Consider the following 18,528-nt stretch of genomic DNA (forward strand, 5'->3'; position numbering starts at 1 on the left):
TCGGTTGACTCACAACTTCCTCCCAGATACCCTCCAGTGTGACTGAGCACACATGCAATGGGAGGCAAGCTGCAAGCCCCACCTGAGTTGGCTAATATGGGTGCCTGGCCTCACAGGTGCTACCTTAATGCTGCCTTGTAGATATTCAAGGCGCATTAATTTTGGAGTTTACACACCTCCAAATATAAAACTTAAACAAACAACAAAAAACGTGGTCTTAAATGGCTGGAGGTGCTCAACCCCAAATGCGATTGTGCATTTATACTGGGGGAGCAGATCCTGCCCTTGTAGTCCGTTGCTAAAGGTGATCCCCAGCATAAAAATGCATACAATGGAGGATGCCTGCAGCAGACTACAAGTGCCACAATAGAATCCTACACCAGATATTCTAATTGTTACACATCCACACACATCCACACCGTTTATCTGGTGTAGGATTCTATTGTGGCACTTGTAGTCCGCTGCAGGCATCCTCCATTGTATGCATTTTTATGCTGGGGATCGCCCTTAGCAACGGACTACAAGGGCAGGATCTGCTCCCCCAGTATAAATGCACAACCGCATTTGGGGTTGAGCACCTCCAGCCATTTGAGACCACGTTTTTTGTTGTTTGTTTATATATATATATATATATATATATATATATATATATATATATATATAGGCATATATTATAAAACATAACTGTTCAGTATGTGAAAAAATATTTTTATATATACATATATAGGTAAAAAGGAATGATTACTGTCCTTAACCCCTTAAGGACCCAGCCCATTTTCACCTTAAGGACCCGGCCATTTTTTGCACATCTGACCACTGTCACTTTAAGCATTAATTCTTAACTCTGGGATGATTGATTTTACTTTTCATTCTGATTCCGAGATGATTTTTTCGTGACATGTTTTACTTTATGTCAGTGGTAAATTTTTGTCGATACTTACATAATTTCTTGGTGAAAAATTCCAAAATTTGATGAAAATTTTTAACATTTTGCATTTTTTTTTTACTTTGAAACGCTCTGCTTATAAGGAAAATAGCATAACAAATACATGATCTATTGATTCACATATACAATATGTCTTCTTTATATTTTCATCATAAAGTTGACATGTTTTTACTTTTGGAAGACATCAGGGGGCTTCAAAGTTCAGCAGCAATTTTCCAATTTTTCAAAAAAATTTCAAAATCAGAATTTTTCAGGGACCAGTTCAGTTTTGAAGTGGATTTGAAGGGCTTTAATATTAGAAATACCACCCCTCAAAGTATTCAAAATTACTAGAGATGAGCGAATCTAAGCTAACAAACCCGAATTCGTTACGAATTTCATGAAATATTCTAATCGCAACAAATGCGAATATCGGCACAATTCTATCACGCGTATCTTTTCATTAAATTCCATTTACTGCGGTCAAGGCTCCAGGGCATCTAAAATGGCGGATCCACATGTCAGTACATGGGGCAAGGAACGCTGGCAAAGCGGGAAGGGAAGTAGGAGGGATGACCGTGAATCACATGCTAGGATATAGCCTATCAGCAGACAGTCACCCCTGTGATATCACAGCCCTATATATTTGGCAGCCAATTTGTGGCTCATCATATCATTCTTTACACTGCAAAGAGATAGGATGGACATCGCGGTGTGTGTTACACAGAAAAGCTCATTCCAGCAGCGTTTCACCTCCTAATCACATCAGCGTTCTGGTGGACAGAGAGCAGTGTTTTTTTCACTGAAAATTATTTTTACTGCAGCCAGTAACCTCCCAGTCACGTTCTTTAGCATTGCATTACAGAGAGGGGCAGAGAGCTATGTGTTGCCTCATACATTTCAATAAGCTGCCTCAACTTCATAAAACTTAGCAGAGGAGGCAGGAATAATTTTTCAGCGCAATTCTGTGTCTTTGTTCCACAACAAATCTGCTGGTTATACTAGTCTGTACTCTGTAGATGGTATAATACCCAGCAGTCCATCCCTAATAGTCTTTGACAGAGTGAAATTTTGTGTTTAGTACACAGCTGTTTTGTGCTGCAACACTGTTGTGTACTGCTGGTGTTGTGGAAAAAATATGTTTCTTTTAAGCGTTCTGTACTGCATTTTTCTGCCCTTATAAGTGCATACCACATATATAAATCTAAGTTGTGTACTATTTTGTACCAGTTAACCCCTTAACGATGCAGGACGTATATTTACGTCCTGCGCCGGCCCCCGCGATATGAAGCGGGATCGCGCCGCGATCCCGCATCATATCGCGTCGGTCCCGGCGCTCATCAACGTCCGGGACCCGCGGCTAATACCACACATCGCCGATCGCGGCGATGTGTGGTATTAACCCTTTAGAAGCGGCGGTCAAAGCTGCTAAAGCGAAACTGAAAGTGACCCGGCTGCTCAGTCGGGCTGTTCGGGACCGCCGCGGTGAAATCGCGGCGTCCCGAACAGCTGACCGGACACCAGGAGGGCCCTTACCTGCCTCCTCGGTGTCCGATCGGCGGATGACTGCTCCGCGCCTGAGATCCAGGCAGGAGCAGTCAAGCACCGATAACACTGATCACAGGCGTGTTAATACACGCCAGTGATCAGCATAGAAGATCAGTGTGTGCAGTGTTATAGGTCCCTATGGGAACTATAACACTGCAAAAAATGTAAAAAAAAAGTGTTAATAAAGGTCATTTAACCCCTTCCCTAATAAAAGTTTGAATCACCCCCCTTTTCCCATAAAAAAAAATAAAACCGTGTAAAAAAAAAATTAAATAAACATATGTGGTATCACCGCGTGCGTAAATGTCCTAACTATAAAAATATATCATTAATTAAACCGCACGCGCAAAAAAAATCAAAAGTCCAAAAAAGCATATTTTGGTCACTTTTTATACCATTAAAAAATGAATAAAAAGTGATCAAAAAGTCCGATCAAAACAAAAATCATACCAATAAAAACTTCAGATCACGGTGCAAAAAATGAGTCCTCATACTGCCCTGTACGTGGAAAATTAAAAAAGTTATAGGGGTCAGAAGATGACATTTTTAAACGTATAAATTTTCCTGCGTGTAGTTATGATTTTTTCCAGAAGTGCCACAAAATCAAACCTATATAAGTAGGGTATCATTTTAACCGTATGGACCTACAGAATAATGCTAAGGCGTAATTTTTACCGAAATATGCACTGCGTAGAAACGGAAGCCCCCAAAAGTTACAAAATGGCGTTTTTTCTTCGATTTTGTCGCACAATGATTTTTTTTCCGTTTCGCCGTGCATTTTTGGATAAAATGACTAATGTCACTGCAAAGTAGAATTGGCGACGCAAAAAATAAGCCATAATATGGATTTTTAGGTGGAAAATTGAAAGGGTTATGATTTTTAAAAGGTAAGGAGGAAAAAACGAAAGTGCAAAAACTGAAAAACCCTGAGTCCTTAAGGGGTTAATCTGTCAAGGGCCTAGATACTCTGAAAGTCCAGGCATAAGTAATTACTGGCTGGTGTCTTACTAAAATAGTTTTTTTTAAGCGTACTGTATTGCCTTTTTCTCCCCTCATAAGTGCATACCCCATAGGTACATCTAAGTAGTTTACTATTGTGTACCAGTTAATCTGTCAAGGTCCTAGATACTGGGAAAGTCCAGGCAAAAGTAATCACTGGCTGGTGTCTTACTAAAATACTTTTTTTTAAGTGTATTGTATTACATTTCTCTGCCCTCATAAGTGCATAAGTACATGCACTCTGCCCTAATTTTTCTGCCCTCATAAGTACACTACATCTAAGTGGTGTACTATTTTGTCCCTGTTAATTTGTCAAAGGCCTACATTTTGTTAAAGGACAGCCAAAAGTGATCACCAGCTGGTGTTTTACTCCAATATGTTTATTAACCCCTTAAGGACACATGACGTTCTCATACGTCTCCATTTCCGAGTCCTTAAGGACACATGACGTATGAGAACGTCATGTGTTTTACCGGCCCCCCGCAACCATCTGGAGCGGAGCCGGTCCCCGATGCCTGCTGAAATCGTTCAGCAGGCATCGGGGCATATCGCCCAGGGGGGTCATTATGACCCCCCATGTCGGCGATGGCCGCAGATCGCTGAACAATTCAGTCCAGCGATCTGCGGCGGATTCCGGGTCAATCGGGTCTCCAGTGACCCGGTGACCCGGAATTATTGGCTGATCGGGGCCGTCAGAGACGGCCCCGATCAGCCAGAGCCAGCAGGGGTGAGGTGGCACTGGTGCCACCTCACGATCGCCCTGATTCGTCGGCCGGATTACCGGCCGACCAATCAGGGCGCCTGCTGCGGGTGTCACTCCCGCAACCCGCTCCGCCCCTCTTCCGGAGGACGTGAGCGGGTGCGGGAAGACGACCCCCGGTGCTGGGGACCCCGATCCCCGGCGTCCCTGTTGGGATCGGGGCCCCAGGAGCAGCGGCGGCGGCGGAGACGACGAGGGACTGACCTGTGCGGCTGGATCGTTGGAGGTGAGTGACAGCCTCCTGCTGTTGCTTAGCAACAGCTCCCAGCATGCAAAAAGGGCATGCTGGGAGCTGTAGTTATGCAACAGCAGGAGGCAGACCACCACAACTCCCAGCATGCCCTTATGGGCATGCTGGGACTTGTAGTTTTGCAACAGCTGGAGGCACATTCTTTCTATGGAAAAGTGTACCTTCAGCTGTTGTGTAACTACAACTCCCAGCTTGCACAATCAGCTAAAGTGCATGCTGGGAGTTGTAGTGGTGCATCTGGTGGTTGCATAACTACAACTCCCAGCATGCCCGTTGGCTGTCGGTGACTGCTGAGAGTTGTAGTTTTGCAACAGCTGAAGGCACACTGAGTTAAGTAGTAAACCAGTGTGTCTCCAGCTGTTGCATAACTACAATCCCCAGCATCCCCAGCCAAAGTAGTATGCCTCCAGCTGTTGGATAACTACAACACCCAGCATGCCCTTCCGCTGTCCGTACATGCTGGGGGTTGTAGCTTTTGCAACAGCTGAAGGCACACTGGTTGCAAAACACTGAGTTTGTTACCAAACTCGGTGTTTCACAACCAGTGTGCCTCCAGCTGTTGCAAAACTACAACTCCCAGCATGCACTGATAGACCGTACATGCTGGGAGTTGTAGTTTTGCAACAGCTGGATGTTCCCCCCCCCCCCCCCCAATGTGAATGTACAGGGTACACTCACATGGGCGGAGGATTACAGTTAGTATCCGGCTGCAAGTTTGAGGTACGGCAAAATTTCTGCCGCAGCTCAAACTGCCAGCGAGAAACTACTGTGAACCCCCCGCCCGTGCGACTGTACCCTAAAAACACTACACTAACACACAATAAAATAAAAAGTAAAAAACACTACATATACACATACCCCTACACAGCCCCCCTCCCCTCCCCAATAAAAATGAAAAACATCTGGTACGCCACTGTTTCCAGAACGGAGCCTCCAGCGGTTGCAAAACTACAACTCCCAGCATGCACTGATAGACCGTACATGCTGGGAGTTGTAGTTTTGCAACAGCTGGATGTTCCCCCCCCCCTATGTGAACGTACAGGGTACACTCACATGGGCGGAGGATTACAGTAAGTATCCGGCTGCAAGTTTGAGCTGCGTCAAATTTTCTGCCGTAGCTCAAACTGCCAGCGAGAAACTACTGTGAACCCCCCGCCCGTGCGACTGTACCCTAAAAACACTACACTACACTACCACAAAATAAAATAAAAAGTAAAAAACACTACATATACACATACCCCTATACAACCCCCCTCCCCAATAAAAATGAAAAACGTCTGGTACGCCACTGTTTCCAAAACGGAGCCTCCAGCTGTTGCAAAACAACTACTCCCAGTATTGCCAGATAGCCGTTGACTGTCCAGGCATGCTGGGAGTTTTACAACAGCTGGAGGCACCCTGTTTGGGAATCACTGGCGTAGAATACCCCTATGTCCACCCCTATGCAAGTCCCTAATTTAGGCCTCAAATGCGCATGGCGCTCTCACTTTGGAGCCCTGTCGTATTTCAAGGCAACAGTTTAGGGCCACATATGGGGTATCGCCGTACTCGGGAGAAATTGGGCTTCAAATTTTGGGGGGTATTTTCTGCTATTACCCTTTTAAAAAATGTAAAATTTTGGGGAAAACAAGCATTTTAGGTAAAAAAAATATATATTTTTTTACATATGCAAAAGTCGTGAAACACCTGTAGGGTATTAAGGTTCAAATTACCCCTTGTTACGTTCCCCGAGGGGTCTAGTTTCCAAAATAGTATGCCATGTGTTTTTTTTTTTGCTGTCCTGGCACCATAGGGGCTTCCTAAATGCGGCATGCCCCCAGAGCAAAATTCGCTTTCAAAAAGCCAAATGTGACTCCTTCTCTTCTGAGACCTGTAGTGCGCCAGCAGAGCACTTTTCACACCCATATGGGGTGTTTTCTGAATCGGGAGAAATTGGGCTTCAAATTTTGGGGGGTATTTTCTGCTATTACCCTTTTTAAAATTGTAAAAATTTTGGGAAACCAAGCATTTTAGGTAAAAAAAATATATATTTTTTTACATATGCAAAAGTCGTGAAACACCTGTAGGGTATTAAGGTTCACATTACCCCTTGTTACGTTCCCCGAGGGGTCTAGTTTCCAAAATGGTATGCCATGTGTTTTTTTTTTGCTGTCCTGGCACCATAGGGGCTTCCTAAATGCGGCATGCCCCCAGAGCAAAATTCACTTTCAAAAAGCCAAATGTGACTCCTTCTCTTCTGAGACCTGTAGTGCGCCAGCAGAGCACTTTTCACACCCATATGGGGTGTTTTCTGAATCGGGAGAAATTGGGCTTCAAATTTTGGGGGGTATTTTCTGCTATTACCCTTTTTAAAATTGTAAAAATTTTGGGAAACCAAGCATTTTAGGTAAAAAAAATATATATTTTTTTACATATGCAAAAGTCGTGAAACACCTGTAGCGTATTAAGGTTCACATTACCCCTTGTTACGTTCCCCGAGGGGTCTAGTTTCCAAAATGGTATGCCATGTGGTTTTTTTTTCTGTTCTGGCACCATAGGGGCTTCCTAAATGCGGCATGCCCCCAGAGCAAAATTTGCTTTCAAAAAGCCAAATGTGACTCCTTCTCTTCTGAGACCTGTAGTGCACCAGCAGAGCACTTTTCACCCCCATGCGAGGTGTTTTCTGTATCGGGAGAAATTGGGCTTCAAATTTTGGGGGGTATTTTCTGCTATTACCCTTTTTAAAAATGTAAAATTTTTGGGAAACCAAGCATTTTAGGTAAAAAAAATATATATTTTTTTTACATATGCAAAAGTCGTGAAATACCTGTAGGGTATTAAGGTTCACTTTACCCCTTGTTACGTTCCCTGAGGGGTCTAGTTTCCAAAATGGTATGCCATGTGTTTTTTTTTTGCTGTCCTGGCACCAAAGGGGCTTCCTAAATGCAGCATGCCCCCCAAAAACCATTTGTCGCTCCTTCCCTTCTGAGCCCTCTACTGTGCCCGCCGAACAATTAACATAGACATATGAGGTATGTGCTTACTCGAGAGAAATTGGGTTTCAAATACAAGTAAAAATTTTTTCCTTTTTATCCCTTGCAAAAATTCAAAAATTGAGTCTACAAGAACATGCGAGTGTAAAAAATGAAGATTTTGAATTTTCTCCTTCACTTTGCTGCTATTCCTGTGAAACACCTAAAGGGTTAATACACTTACTGAATGTTTTTTTGAATACTTTAGGGGGTGTAGTTTTTATAATGGGGTCTTTTATGGGGTATTTCTAATATGAAGACCCTTCAAATCCACTTCAAAACTGAACTGGTCCCTGAAAAATAGTGAGTTTGAAAATTTTGTGAAAAATTTCAAAATTGCTACTGAACTTTGAAGCCCTATGGTGTCTTCCAAAAGTAAAAACTCATAAATTTTATGATGCAAACATAAAGTAGACATATTGTATATGTGAACCCCAAAAAAATATATTTTGAATATCCATTTTCCTTACAAGCAGAGAGCTTCAAAGTTAGAAAAATGCAAAATTTTCATTTTTTTCATCAAATTTTGGGATTTTTCACCAAGAAAGAATGCAAGTTACCATAAAATTTTACCATTAAGTTAAAGTAGAATATGTCACGAAAAAACAATCTCGGAATCAGAATGATAACTAAAAGCATTCCAGAGTTATTAATGTTTAAAGTGACAGTGGTCAGAATTGCAAAAAACGCTCCGGTCCTTAAGGTATAAAATGGCCTGGTCCTTAAGGGGTTAAGCATACACATTTTCTGCCCTCATAAGTACATACCACATACATACATCTGATTAGTGTACTTTTTTAAACCTGTTAATCTGTCAAGGGCCTAGATACTGTGAAAGTCCAGGCAAAAGTACTCACCAGCTGGTGTTGTACTCAGATACTTTTTTAAGTGTACTGTAGTGCATTTTTCTGCTCTCATAAGTGCATACCACATACCTACATCTAAGTAGTGTACTATTGTTACAGCGAGCGCTCCGGTCCCCGCCTCCGGATCGGAGCGCCCACTGCCTGCTTCTGTTGCCCCCAGTCCCCGGCATCTCCCAGTCAGAGACACTGACCGTGACGCGGGTCCTATTATCCCAGGGACGCGGCTCGCGTGGCGGCTGGCCACCGCTCACGTACCGCATCCCCCTCCTTACCTGCGCTCCGGCGCGCTGCTGCTCCGTCCTCTGCATCTTGGCTCGCACTGCCCCGCTCCCCAGGGCGCGCGCGTGCCGTCTATGGTAAATTTAAAGGGCCAGCTCACCAATGATTGATGCGCTGGTTCCTGATTCCCCCACTGTGTCCCTGCCTATTTAAGAGTTCTTCCCCTTCCTGCCCTTGCCGGATCTTTGTGCCTAGTGCCATTTTGAAAGCGTTCCTTACTGTTGTGTATTGCCTTGCCCGTTGCTGAACCCATTGCTATTGTCCTCTCGCCTGTGAACCCTTGCCGCTTGCCCTGACCTCTGCTACGTCCGACCACGCTCCTGCCTTCTCCTTTGTTCTTCGCCTGTCTCAGTCAGTGAGGTTGTGCCGCTACCGGAGGACACGACCTGGTTGCTACCGCCGCAGCAAGACCATCCCGCTTTGCGGCAGGCTCTGGTGAAAACCAGTAGCAACTTAGAACCAATCCTCCGATACGGTCCACGCCAATCCCTCACTGACACAGAGGATCCACCACCAGCCTGCCGAATCCTGACAGTAAGATCCGGCCATGGATCCCGCTGACATTCCATTGCCTAGCCTGGCGGACCTCACCACCATTGTCGCCCAGCAAGGTCAACAGCTGGCTCAGCTAACCACTATGAGTCAGCAGCTCCTGCCGTCTCAGCAACAGCCAGCACCTCCGTCTGCAGCTGCCGCTTCTTCTCCTCCTGCAGTTGCTTCCGGATGCAGAATCCGTTTGTCCTTGCCGGACAAATACAACTGAGACCCCAAGCAGTGCCGAGGGTTCCTGTTTCAGTGCTCCCTTCATCTCGAGCTACTCTCAGATCAGTTTCCAACTGAGCGAGCCAAGGTTGCCTTCATCCTTAGTCTGCTTACCGGGAGGGCCCTGGCCTGGGCTACACCGCTTTGGGACCGCGCTGATCCTGCCACCACCTCTGTACAGAACTTCTGCCGGGAATTCCGTAACATTTTTGAGGAACCCGCCCGGGTTACCTCCACAGAAACTGCCATACTGAACTTGACCCAAGGAGGTTCCTCAGTGGGGGACTATGCTATACAGTTCCGCACACTCGCCCCAGAACTAAATTGGAACAACGAAGCCCTCTGCGCTACTTTCAAGAAATACTTAATTGTGATATTAAGGATGTCCTTGCAGCTCGAGAGCTGCCCTCTTTCCTCTGTGACCTCATCTTGTTGGCCACCAGGATTGATAAACGTTTTTCCGAAAGACAAGAGGAACTTCTCCAGGAGAAAGAAAAGACTCGTCCAAGACGTTTTCCTCGTCTTGCTCCCGTTTTTTTCACGTCCACTTCAACCTGTTCCTGGGCCTCCCGCCGTGGAAGCCATGCAGGTGGACCAGTCTCGCCTGACCCCACAAGAACGAAGCAGTCGTAGAGACGAGAATCTATGTGTGTACTGCGCCAGTACCGAGCACTTCCTGAGAGACTGTGTAGCTGGAAAGGGTGCAGAGACGCGCGACTAAACTAATATGGGGCATGGAACATCTTAGCTATGAGGAGCGGTTAAAGGAGTTACAATTGTTTAGTCTTGAGAAGAGACGTTTAAGGGGGGATATGATAAACGTATATAAGTATATTAATGGCCCATACAAAAAATATGGAGAAAAACTGTTCCAGGTTAAACCCCCCCCCAAAGGACGAGGGGGCACTCCCTCCGTCTGGAGAAGAAAAAGTTTAGTCTCAAGGGGCGACATGCCTTCTTTACCATAAGAACTGTGAATTTATGGAACAGTCTACCTCAGGAACTGGTCACAGCAGGAAAAATTAACAGCTTTAAAACAGGATTAGATACATTCCTGGAACAAAATAACATTAATGCTTATGAAGAAATATAGAATCCCATCCCTTCCCCAATATCACGCCACACCCCTACCCTTCAATTCCCTGGTTGAACTTGATGGACATATGTCTTTTTTCGACCGTACTAACTATGTAACTATGTAACTATGTCTGCCTAAACCCTTCCTCATCTCTACGGTAAATGGTAAGAGACTTTCTGCCACGGTTCAATACCGTACCCAGCCTCTTCGGATGGACATTGGGATATTTCATACAGAGGCTTTGGAGTTTTTTGTCCTTCCTTTTTGTTTCTCAGAGCTTCTGCTAGGTCTTCTGTGGTTGCAACGCCATTGTCCAGTCCTTAATTGGACCACCGGGGAGATTCTACGTTGGGGTCCCTCCTGCTCTGACCAATGTCTCAAGCCTGCTCCTATTAAACCGGTCCCGCCTGTACTTCCGCCACCAGGTCTTCCCAAGTCTTACCACGGTTTTGCGGATGTCTTCTGTAAGAAGCAAGCAGAGACTCTTCCACCTCAAAGGCCTTATGATTGTCCTATTGACCTGCTACCTGGTTCTTCTCCACCTCGGGGCAGAATCTACCCTCTCTCTCCTCCTGAGACTCAAGCCATGTCTGACTATGTACGAGAAAACCTTCAAAGAGGGTTTATTAGGAAGTCTTCCTCCCCTGCCGAAGCCGGTTTTTTCTTTGTCTCTAAAAAAGACGGTTCTCTCCGCCCCTGCATAGACTACAGAGGACTTAACAAGATCACCATCAAGAACTGCTATCCTCTGCCCCTGATCTCAGAACTGTTTGATTGTCTCAGAGGGGCTAAGATCTTTACCAAATTGGATCTTCGTGGGGCTTATAACTTGATCCACATCCGAGAAGGAGATGAATGGAAGACCGCCTTTAACACTAGAGATGAACACTTCGAGTATCTGGTTATGCCCTTCGGCCTCTGTAATGCCCCTGCTGTCTTCCAGGAATTTGTTAAGGATATCTTCCGGGACTTGCTTTATACCTATGTGGTAGTATATTTGTATGATATCCTTATATTCTCCTCAAACCTGGACCAGCACCAGGCTCGTGTACGTCAAGTCCTCACTCATCTTAGAAGAAACCGCCTGTATGCCAAGATCGAAAAATGTCTCTTTGAACGTTCCTCGGGTACATCATCTCTGCTCAGGGACTGCAAATGGATCCTGCCAAGCTTTCCTCAGTTCTGGATTGGCTACGCCCCATTGGAATCCGGGCCATGCAAAGATTCTTAGGTTTTGCCAACTACTACAGGCAATATATTCCACATTATTCTACCCTGGTGGCTCCCATAGTGGCATTAACCAGAAAAGGAGCTAATCCCAAGACCTGGCCTCCTGAGGCTGAAGACACCTTCCAGTCCCTGAAATCCGCCTTTGCTTCTGCTCCGGTTCTGTCTAGGCCTGACCCCTCCAAACCATTCTTTCTTGAGCTGGACGCATCCTCGGTGGGAGCCGGAGCTGTGCTGACCCAGAAGTCATCCAGGGGTAAGACCATAACCTGTGGCTTCTTTTCTAAAACTTTTTCCTCCACTGAAAGGAACTACTCCATAGGGGACAGAGAACTGTTGGCTATTAAATTGGCCCTAGAGGAATGGAGACATCTTCTTGAGGGTGCCCATCACCAAGTGAACATTTTCACGGACCATAAGAACTTAGCCTACCTCCAGTCTGCCCAGAGACTGAACCCCCGTCAAGCCTGTTGGTCCCTGTTCTTCGCCCGCTTCAACTTTGAGATTAATTTCCATCCTGCTGCCAAGAACATTAGGGCTGATGCCCTTTCTCGCTCTTCTGACGTTGTGGGTGACTTACCTTCTCCCCAACACATTATCCCACCTGAACGTCTCATCTATGTGGCTCCCACGGACTTGCGCCTACTACCTCCTGACAAGATCTACATACCTCCTCGTAAACAGTTACAGATTCTCAAGTGGGGCCACGCTTCCTTTTTTGCCAGTCATCCTGGGGTCAAGAAGACTCTTCATCTAATTTCTCAAAGGTACTGGTGGCCCTCTCTGGAGAGAGACGTCACCGAATTTGTTCAATCCTGCGTGGTCTGTGCTCGTGACAAGGTTCCTCGTCAGAGACCAGCGGGCCTTCTTCTGCCCCTTCCTGTGCCTAAGACCCCCTGGTCTCACATAGCCATGGACTTTATTACTGATCTTCCCTCCTCCCTCCCTCATTTGGGTTGTGGTGGACCGGTCCTCGAAGATGGCTGACTTTGTGCCCCTGCCTGGTGTTCCGTCGGCGCCTGAACTAGCCAAACTGTTTTTTCTTCACATCTTCCGCCTCCACGGTCTTCCCAGACACATCGTCTCGGACCGTGGAGTGCAGTTTGTTTCCAAATTCTGGAGGGCTCTCTGTGGTCAACTCCGAGTCAAATTGGACTTTTCCTCCTCGTACCATCCACAGTCCAGTGGTCAAGTGGAGCGAATCAACCAAACCCTGGAGACTATCTCCGTCATTTTGTGTCTTCCCGTCATGACGATTGGTCGAATCTACTCCTGTGGGCAGAGTTCTCTTATAATTTCAAGCCATCCTCCGCCTCCAACAAATCTCAGTTTTTTGTCGTGTATGGTCGTCATCCCCTGCCACCTCTGCCTCTAACCACCGCCTCCTCTTCTGTACCTGCTGTCGAGGATCTTCTTCAAGACTTCTCTTCCATTTGGCAAGAGACCCACTCAGCTCTCCTCAAGGCTTCGACCCATATGAAGATCCAGGCCGATAAGAGTCGCAGACCTCCTCCAGAATTTCGTCCTGGGGACAAGGTGTGGCTTTCTTCAAAGTACGTCAGATTCAAGGTACCAAGTTACAAGCTGGGACCTCGTTTTTTGGGTCCCTTCAAGGTCAAAAGCTGCATTAATCAGGTTTCCTACCAGCTCCATCTTCCTCCCTCCCTTCGAATCTATAACTCTTTCCATGTCTCCCTCCTTAAACCCGCTGTCTTTAACCGCTTCTCTCCCAAACTTCTTTCTACCACCCCTGTCGTTGGTACCTCTGACATCTTCACAGTCAAAGAAATTCTTGCTTCTAAGATCTCCCGGGGGAAAAGATTTTTTTTGGTTTGTTGACTGGGAGGGCTGCGGTCCTGAGGAAAGGTCGTGGGAGCCTGAGAGTAACATCTTGGACCGCAGCCTCATTTTCAACTTTCTTGGTACCAAGAAGAGGGGGAGACCTAAGGGGGGGGTACTGTTACAGGGAGCGCTCCGGTCCCCGCCTCCGCCTGCTTCTGTTGCCCCGGTCCCCGGCATCTTCCAGTCAGAGACACTGACCGGGAGCGCGGGTCCTATTGTCCCAGGGACGCGGCTCGCGTGGCGGGTGGCCACAGCTCACGCGCTGCGTCCCTCTCCTTCTTACCTGCGCTCCGGCGCGCTGCTGCTCCGTCCTCGGCATAACGGCTCGCGCGGCCCCGCTCCCCAGGGCGCGCGTACCGTCTATGGTAAATTTAAAGGGCCAGCGCACCAATAATTGATGCGCTGGTTCCTGATTCCCCCACTGTATCCCTGCCTATTTAAGAGTTCTTCCCCTTCCTGCCCTTGCCGGATCTTTGTGCCTAGTGCCATTTTGAAAGCGTTCCTTTCTGTTGTGTATTGCCTTGCACGTTTCAAAATTCATCTTTTAATCTTAGGGATTGTGAAGCCCTAGTGTCTACTCATGCTGTTGCAAGCTCCAGGCTGTGTCACTCAGCCACTATATGGTCTCCTCATGCTGACAACACCTCCATGCTGTGTCATTCAGCCACTATATGGTCTCCACATTCTGCCAACACCTCTAAGTTTTGTCATTCAGCCACTATATGGTCTCCTCATGCTTCAGCCACATCCAAGCTGTCATTCAGCCACTATATGGTCTCCTCATGCTGCCAACACCTCCACGCTGTGTCATTCAGCCACTATATGGTCTCCTCATGCTGCCAACACCTCCACATTGTGTCATTCAGCCACTATAAGGTCTCCTCTTGCTTCAGCCTAATCCAAGCTGTGTCATTCAGCCACTATATGGTCTCCTCATGCTTCAGCCTAATCCAAGCTGTGTCATTCAGCCACTATATGGTCTCCTCATGCTGCCAACACCTCCACGTTGTGTCATTCAGCCGCTATATGGTCTCCTCAAAAAGATGCCACCTCCAGGCTCTGTCATTGTGCTGCTCTGAGGCAGCGATTCTAAAAGTGATGCCTGTAATCTGCATGTGATACTGAATAACAGTATGATTTCACTACCCCAGCACACGTGTGCGTTTTACAGTAGGGCAAAGTGTTCTAAACCCCTATTGAGGCTCTCTGTAGGCCAGAAATAGCAGTTTTTAACCCCTTAAGGACTCAGCCCATTTTGACCTTAAGGACTCAGACAATTTAATTTTTACGTTTTCATTTTTTCCTCCTCGCCTTCTAAAAATCATAACTCTTTTATATTTTCATCCACAGACTAGTATGAGGGCTTGTTTTTTGCGCGACCAGTTGTCCTTTGTAATGACATCACTCAATATATCATAAAATGTATGGCGCAACCAAAAAACACTATTTTTGTGGGGAAATTAAAACAAAAAATGCAATTTAGCTAATTTTGGAAGGTTTTGTTTTCACACCGTACAATTTATGGTAAAAATGACATGTGTTCTTTATTCTGAGGGTCAATACAATTAAAATGATACCCATTATTATGTACTTTTATATTATTGTTGCGCTTAAAAAAAATCACAAACTTTTTAACCAAATTAGTATGTTTATAATCCCTTTATTTTGATGACCTCTAACTTTTTTATTTTTCCGTATAAGTGGCGGTATGGGGGCTCATTTTTTGCGCCATAATCTGTACTTTTTTTTGATACCACATTTGCATATAAAAAACTTTTAATACATTTTTCATATTTTTTTTTTAATAAAATGTATAAAAAAGTAGGAATTTTGGACTTTTTTTTTTTCGTTCACGCCGATCACCGTACGGGATCATTAACATTTTATTTTAATAGTTCGGACATTTACGCACGCGGCGATACCAAATATGTCTATAAAAAAATGTTTTTTACGCTTTTTGGGGGTAAAATAGGAAAAAACGGACGTTTTACTTTTTTATTGGGGGAGGGGATTTTTCACTTTTTTTTTACTTTTACTTTTACATTTTTTTACATTTTTTTACACTTGAATAGTCCCCATAGGGGACTATTCATAGCAATACCATGATTGCTAATACTGATCTGTTCTATGTATAGGACATAGAACAGATCAGTATTATCGGTCATCTCCTGCTCTGGTCTGCTCGATCACAAACCAGAGCAGGAGACGCCGGGAGCCGGACAGAGGAAGGAGAGGGGACCTCCGTGCGGCGTCCTGAATGATCGGATCCCCGCAGCAGCGCTGTGGGCGATCCGATCGTTCATTTAAATCGCGAACTGCCGCAGATGCCGGGATCTGTATTGATCCGGCACCTGAGGGGTTCGCGGGCGTCGGTCATTGCTGGCGGGTCCCTGACTGCGATCAGCAGCCGGGATCAGCCGCGCATGACACGGGCATCGCTCCGATGCCCTCGGTTATGCACAGGACGTAAATGTACGTCCTGGTGCGTTAAGTACCACCTCACAGGACGTACATTTACGTCCTGCGTCCTTAAGGGGTTAAAGGGGTACTCTGGTGAAAACCTTTTTTATTTTAAATCAACTGGTGCCAGAAAGTTAAACATATTTGTGAATTACTTCTATTAAAAAATCTTAATCCTTGCAGTACTTATTAGCTGCTGATAGCTACAGAGGAAATTCCTTTCTTTTTGGAACACTGAAGACATCACGAGCACAGTGCTCTCTGCTGACATCTCTGTCCATTTTAGCAACCGTGCATAGCAGATGTATGCTAAGGGCAGCATGGTGGCTCAGTGGTTAGCACTGCTGCCTTGCAAGACTGGGGCCTTGGGTTCAAATCCCACAAAGGACAACAATAAATAAAGAGTTATTATTAATATTATTATTATTATTATAATGACGTCAGCAAAGAGCACTGTGCTTGTGATGTCATCAGAGAGAATTCCAAAAAGAAACGAATTTCCTCTGTAGTATTCAGCAGCTAATAAGTACAGGAAGGATTAAGATTTTTTAAGAGAAGTAATTTACAAATCTGTTTAACTTTCTGGCACCAGTTGATTTAAAAGAAAAAAAGGTTTTCACCGGAGTACCCCTTTAATTGCGATTTGCCGCAAATAAATTCGGACCAAAACAATTATTTTCCCAAAATTTGGCGAATCTGCCAAATCAAATTTTTCAAAAGTTCGATCATCTCTAAAAATGACATTCAGAAAGTGTGTAACCCTTTAGGTGTTTCACAGGAATAGCAGTAAAGTGAAGAATAAAATGCAAAATTCAAAATTCCGTTTTTTACACTCGCATGTTCTTGTAGACCCAGTTTATGAAATTTTACAAGAGTTAAAAGGAGAAAAAGCCCCCAAATGTGTAACCCAATTTCTCTCGAGTAGGGAAATACCTCATGTATGTGTATGTAAAGTGTTCGACGAGCGCAGTAGAGGGCTCAGAAGGGAAAGACCAACAATGGGATTTTGGAGAGTGAGTTTTTCTGAAATTATTATTTGGGGGCATGTCACATTTAGGAAGCCCCTATGGTGCCAGAAAAGTGGGAAAAAAAACACATGGCATACTATTTTGGAAACTACACCCCTTGAGGAACATAACAAGGGGTACAGTCAGCCTTAACACCCCACAGGTGTTTGACGACTTTTCATTAAAGTCGGATGTGTAAATGAAATTTTTTTTTCACTAAAATTCTGTTGTCCCCAAAAATTTTACATTTTTACATTGGGTAATATGAGAAAATGCTCCCCCCCCAAATTTGTAACCCCATGTGTGGATGTCAAGTGCACTGCGGGCGCACTACAATGCTAAGAAGAGAAGAAGTCACATTTGGCTTTTGGAAAGCAAATTTTGCTGAAATGGTTTTGGGGGGCATGTCACATTTAGGAAGCCCCTATGGTGCCAGAACAGCAAAACCAAAAAAACTAAAAACACATGGCATACTATTTTGGAAACTACACCTCTCAAGGAAGGTAACAAGGGGTACAGTGAGCCTTAACAACACACGGGTGTTTGACAAATTTCTGCAAAATTTGGATGTGAAAATGAAAAAAAATTTTTCACTAAAATGCTGGAGTTACCCCAATTTTCATTTTCACAAGGGGTAATAGGAGAAAAAGCTTCACAAAATTTGTAACTCCATTTCTTCTGAGTATGGAAATACCCCATATGTGGATGTAAAGTGCTCTGCGGGCGAACTACAGTGCTCAGAAGAAAAGGAGTGCCTTTGAGCTTTTGAGAGAGAATTTGGTTGGGATAGAAGTCTGGGACCATGTGTGTTTACAAAGCCCCCCGTGGTGCCTGAACAGAGGACCCTCCCCCACATGTGACCCTATTTTGGAAACTACACCCCTCATAGAATGTAAGGGGTGCAGTGAGCATTTATACCCCACTGGCATTTGACAGATCTTTGGAACAGTGGGCTGTGCAAATGAAAAATGTAATGGTGTCCATTGTTCTGGCACTATGGGGGCTTTGTAAACACACATAACTTTCAATTTAGGACACATTGGGCCTCATTTACTAAGTAGAAACCAACCAGTTTTTGTCTGGTTATTTTGGCGCAGAGTGTCTGAGACTGCGCCAGTGTGGCCAGTGTGCGCCTGTAAAATCCGACAAACCCGACATTGCACTGTGAGAAGACGAAAAAGGGGCGTGGTCTGTTGCAAATGGGGTGTAGCCAGCCCGAAAAGGGGAGTGGTTTCACAACCCGACAGATTTACTATTGAATTCACAGAAAATCCTGTGGATAAATGGCTGGAAATATCCACCGAGAAAAAGCTGGTCAGAAAATTTTCCAGACTTTTCCCAATAGTAAATAGAGGAATCCTGCAAGTCTGAAACAACTTTTCCCACTAGAAAAACCCGACAATCTAAGTAAATGAGGCCCATTCTCTCTCCAAAAGCCTAATGGCGCTCCTTCTCTTTTGAGCATTGTAGTTAGCCCACAGAGCACTTTACAACCACATGTGGGGTATGTTCTT

Source organism: Hyla sarda, chromosome 1, assembly GCF_029499605.1.
Source record: "Hyla sarda isolate aHylSar1 chromosome 1, aHylSar1.hap1, whole genome shotgun sequence".
NCBI classification, from domain to species: domain Eukaryota; kingdom Metazoa; phylum Chordata; class Amphibia; order Anura; family Hylidae; genus Hyla; species Hyla sarda.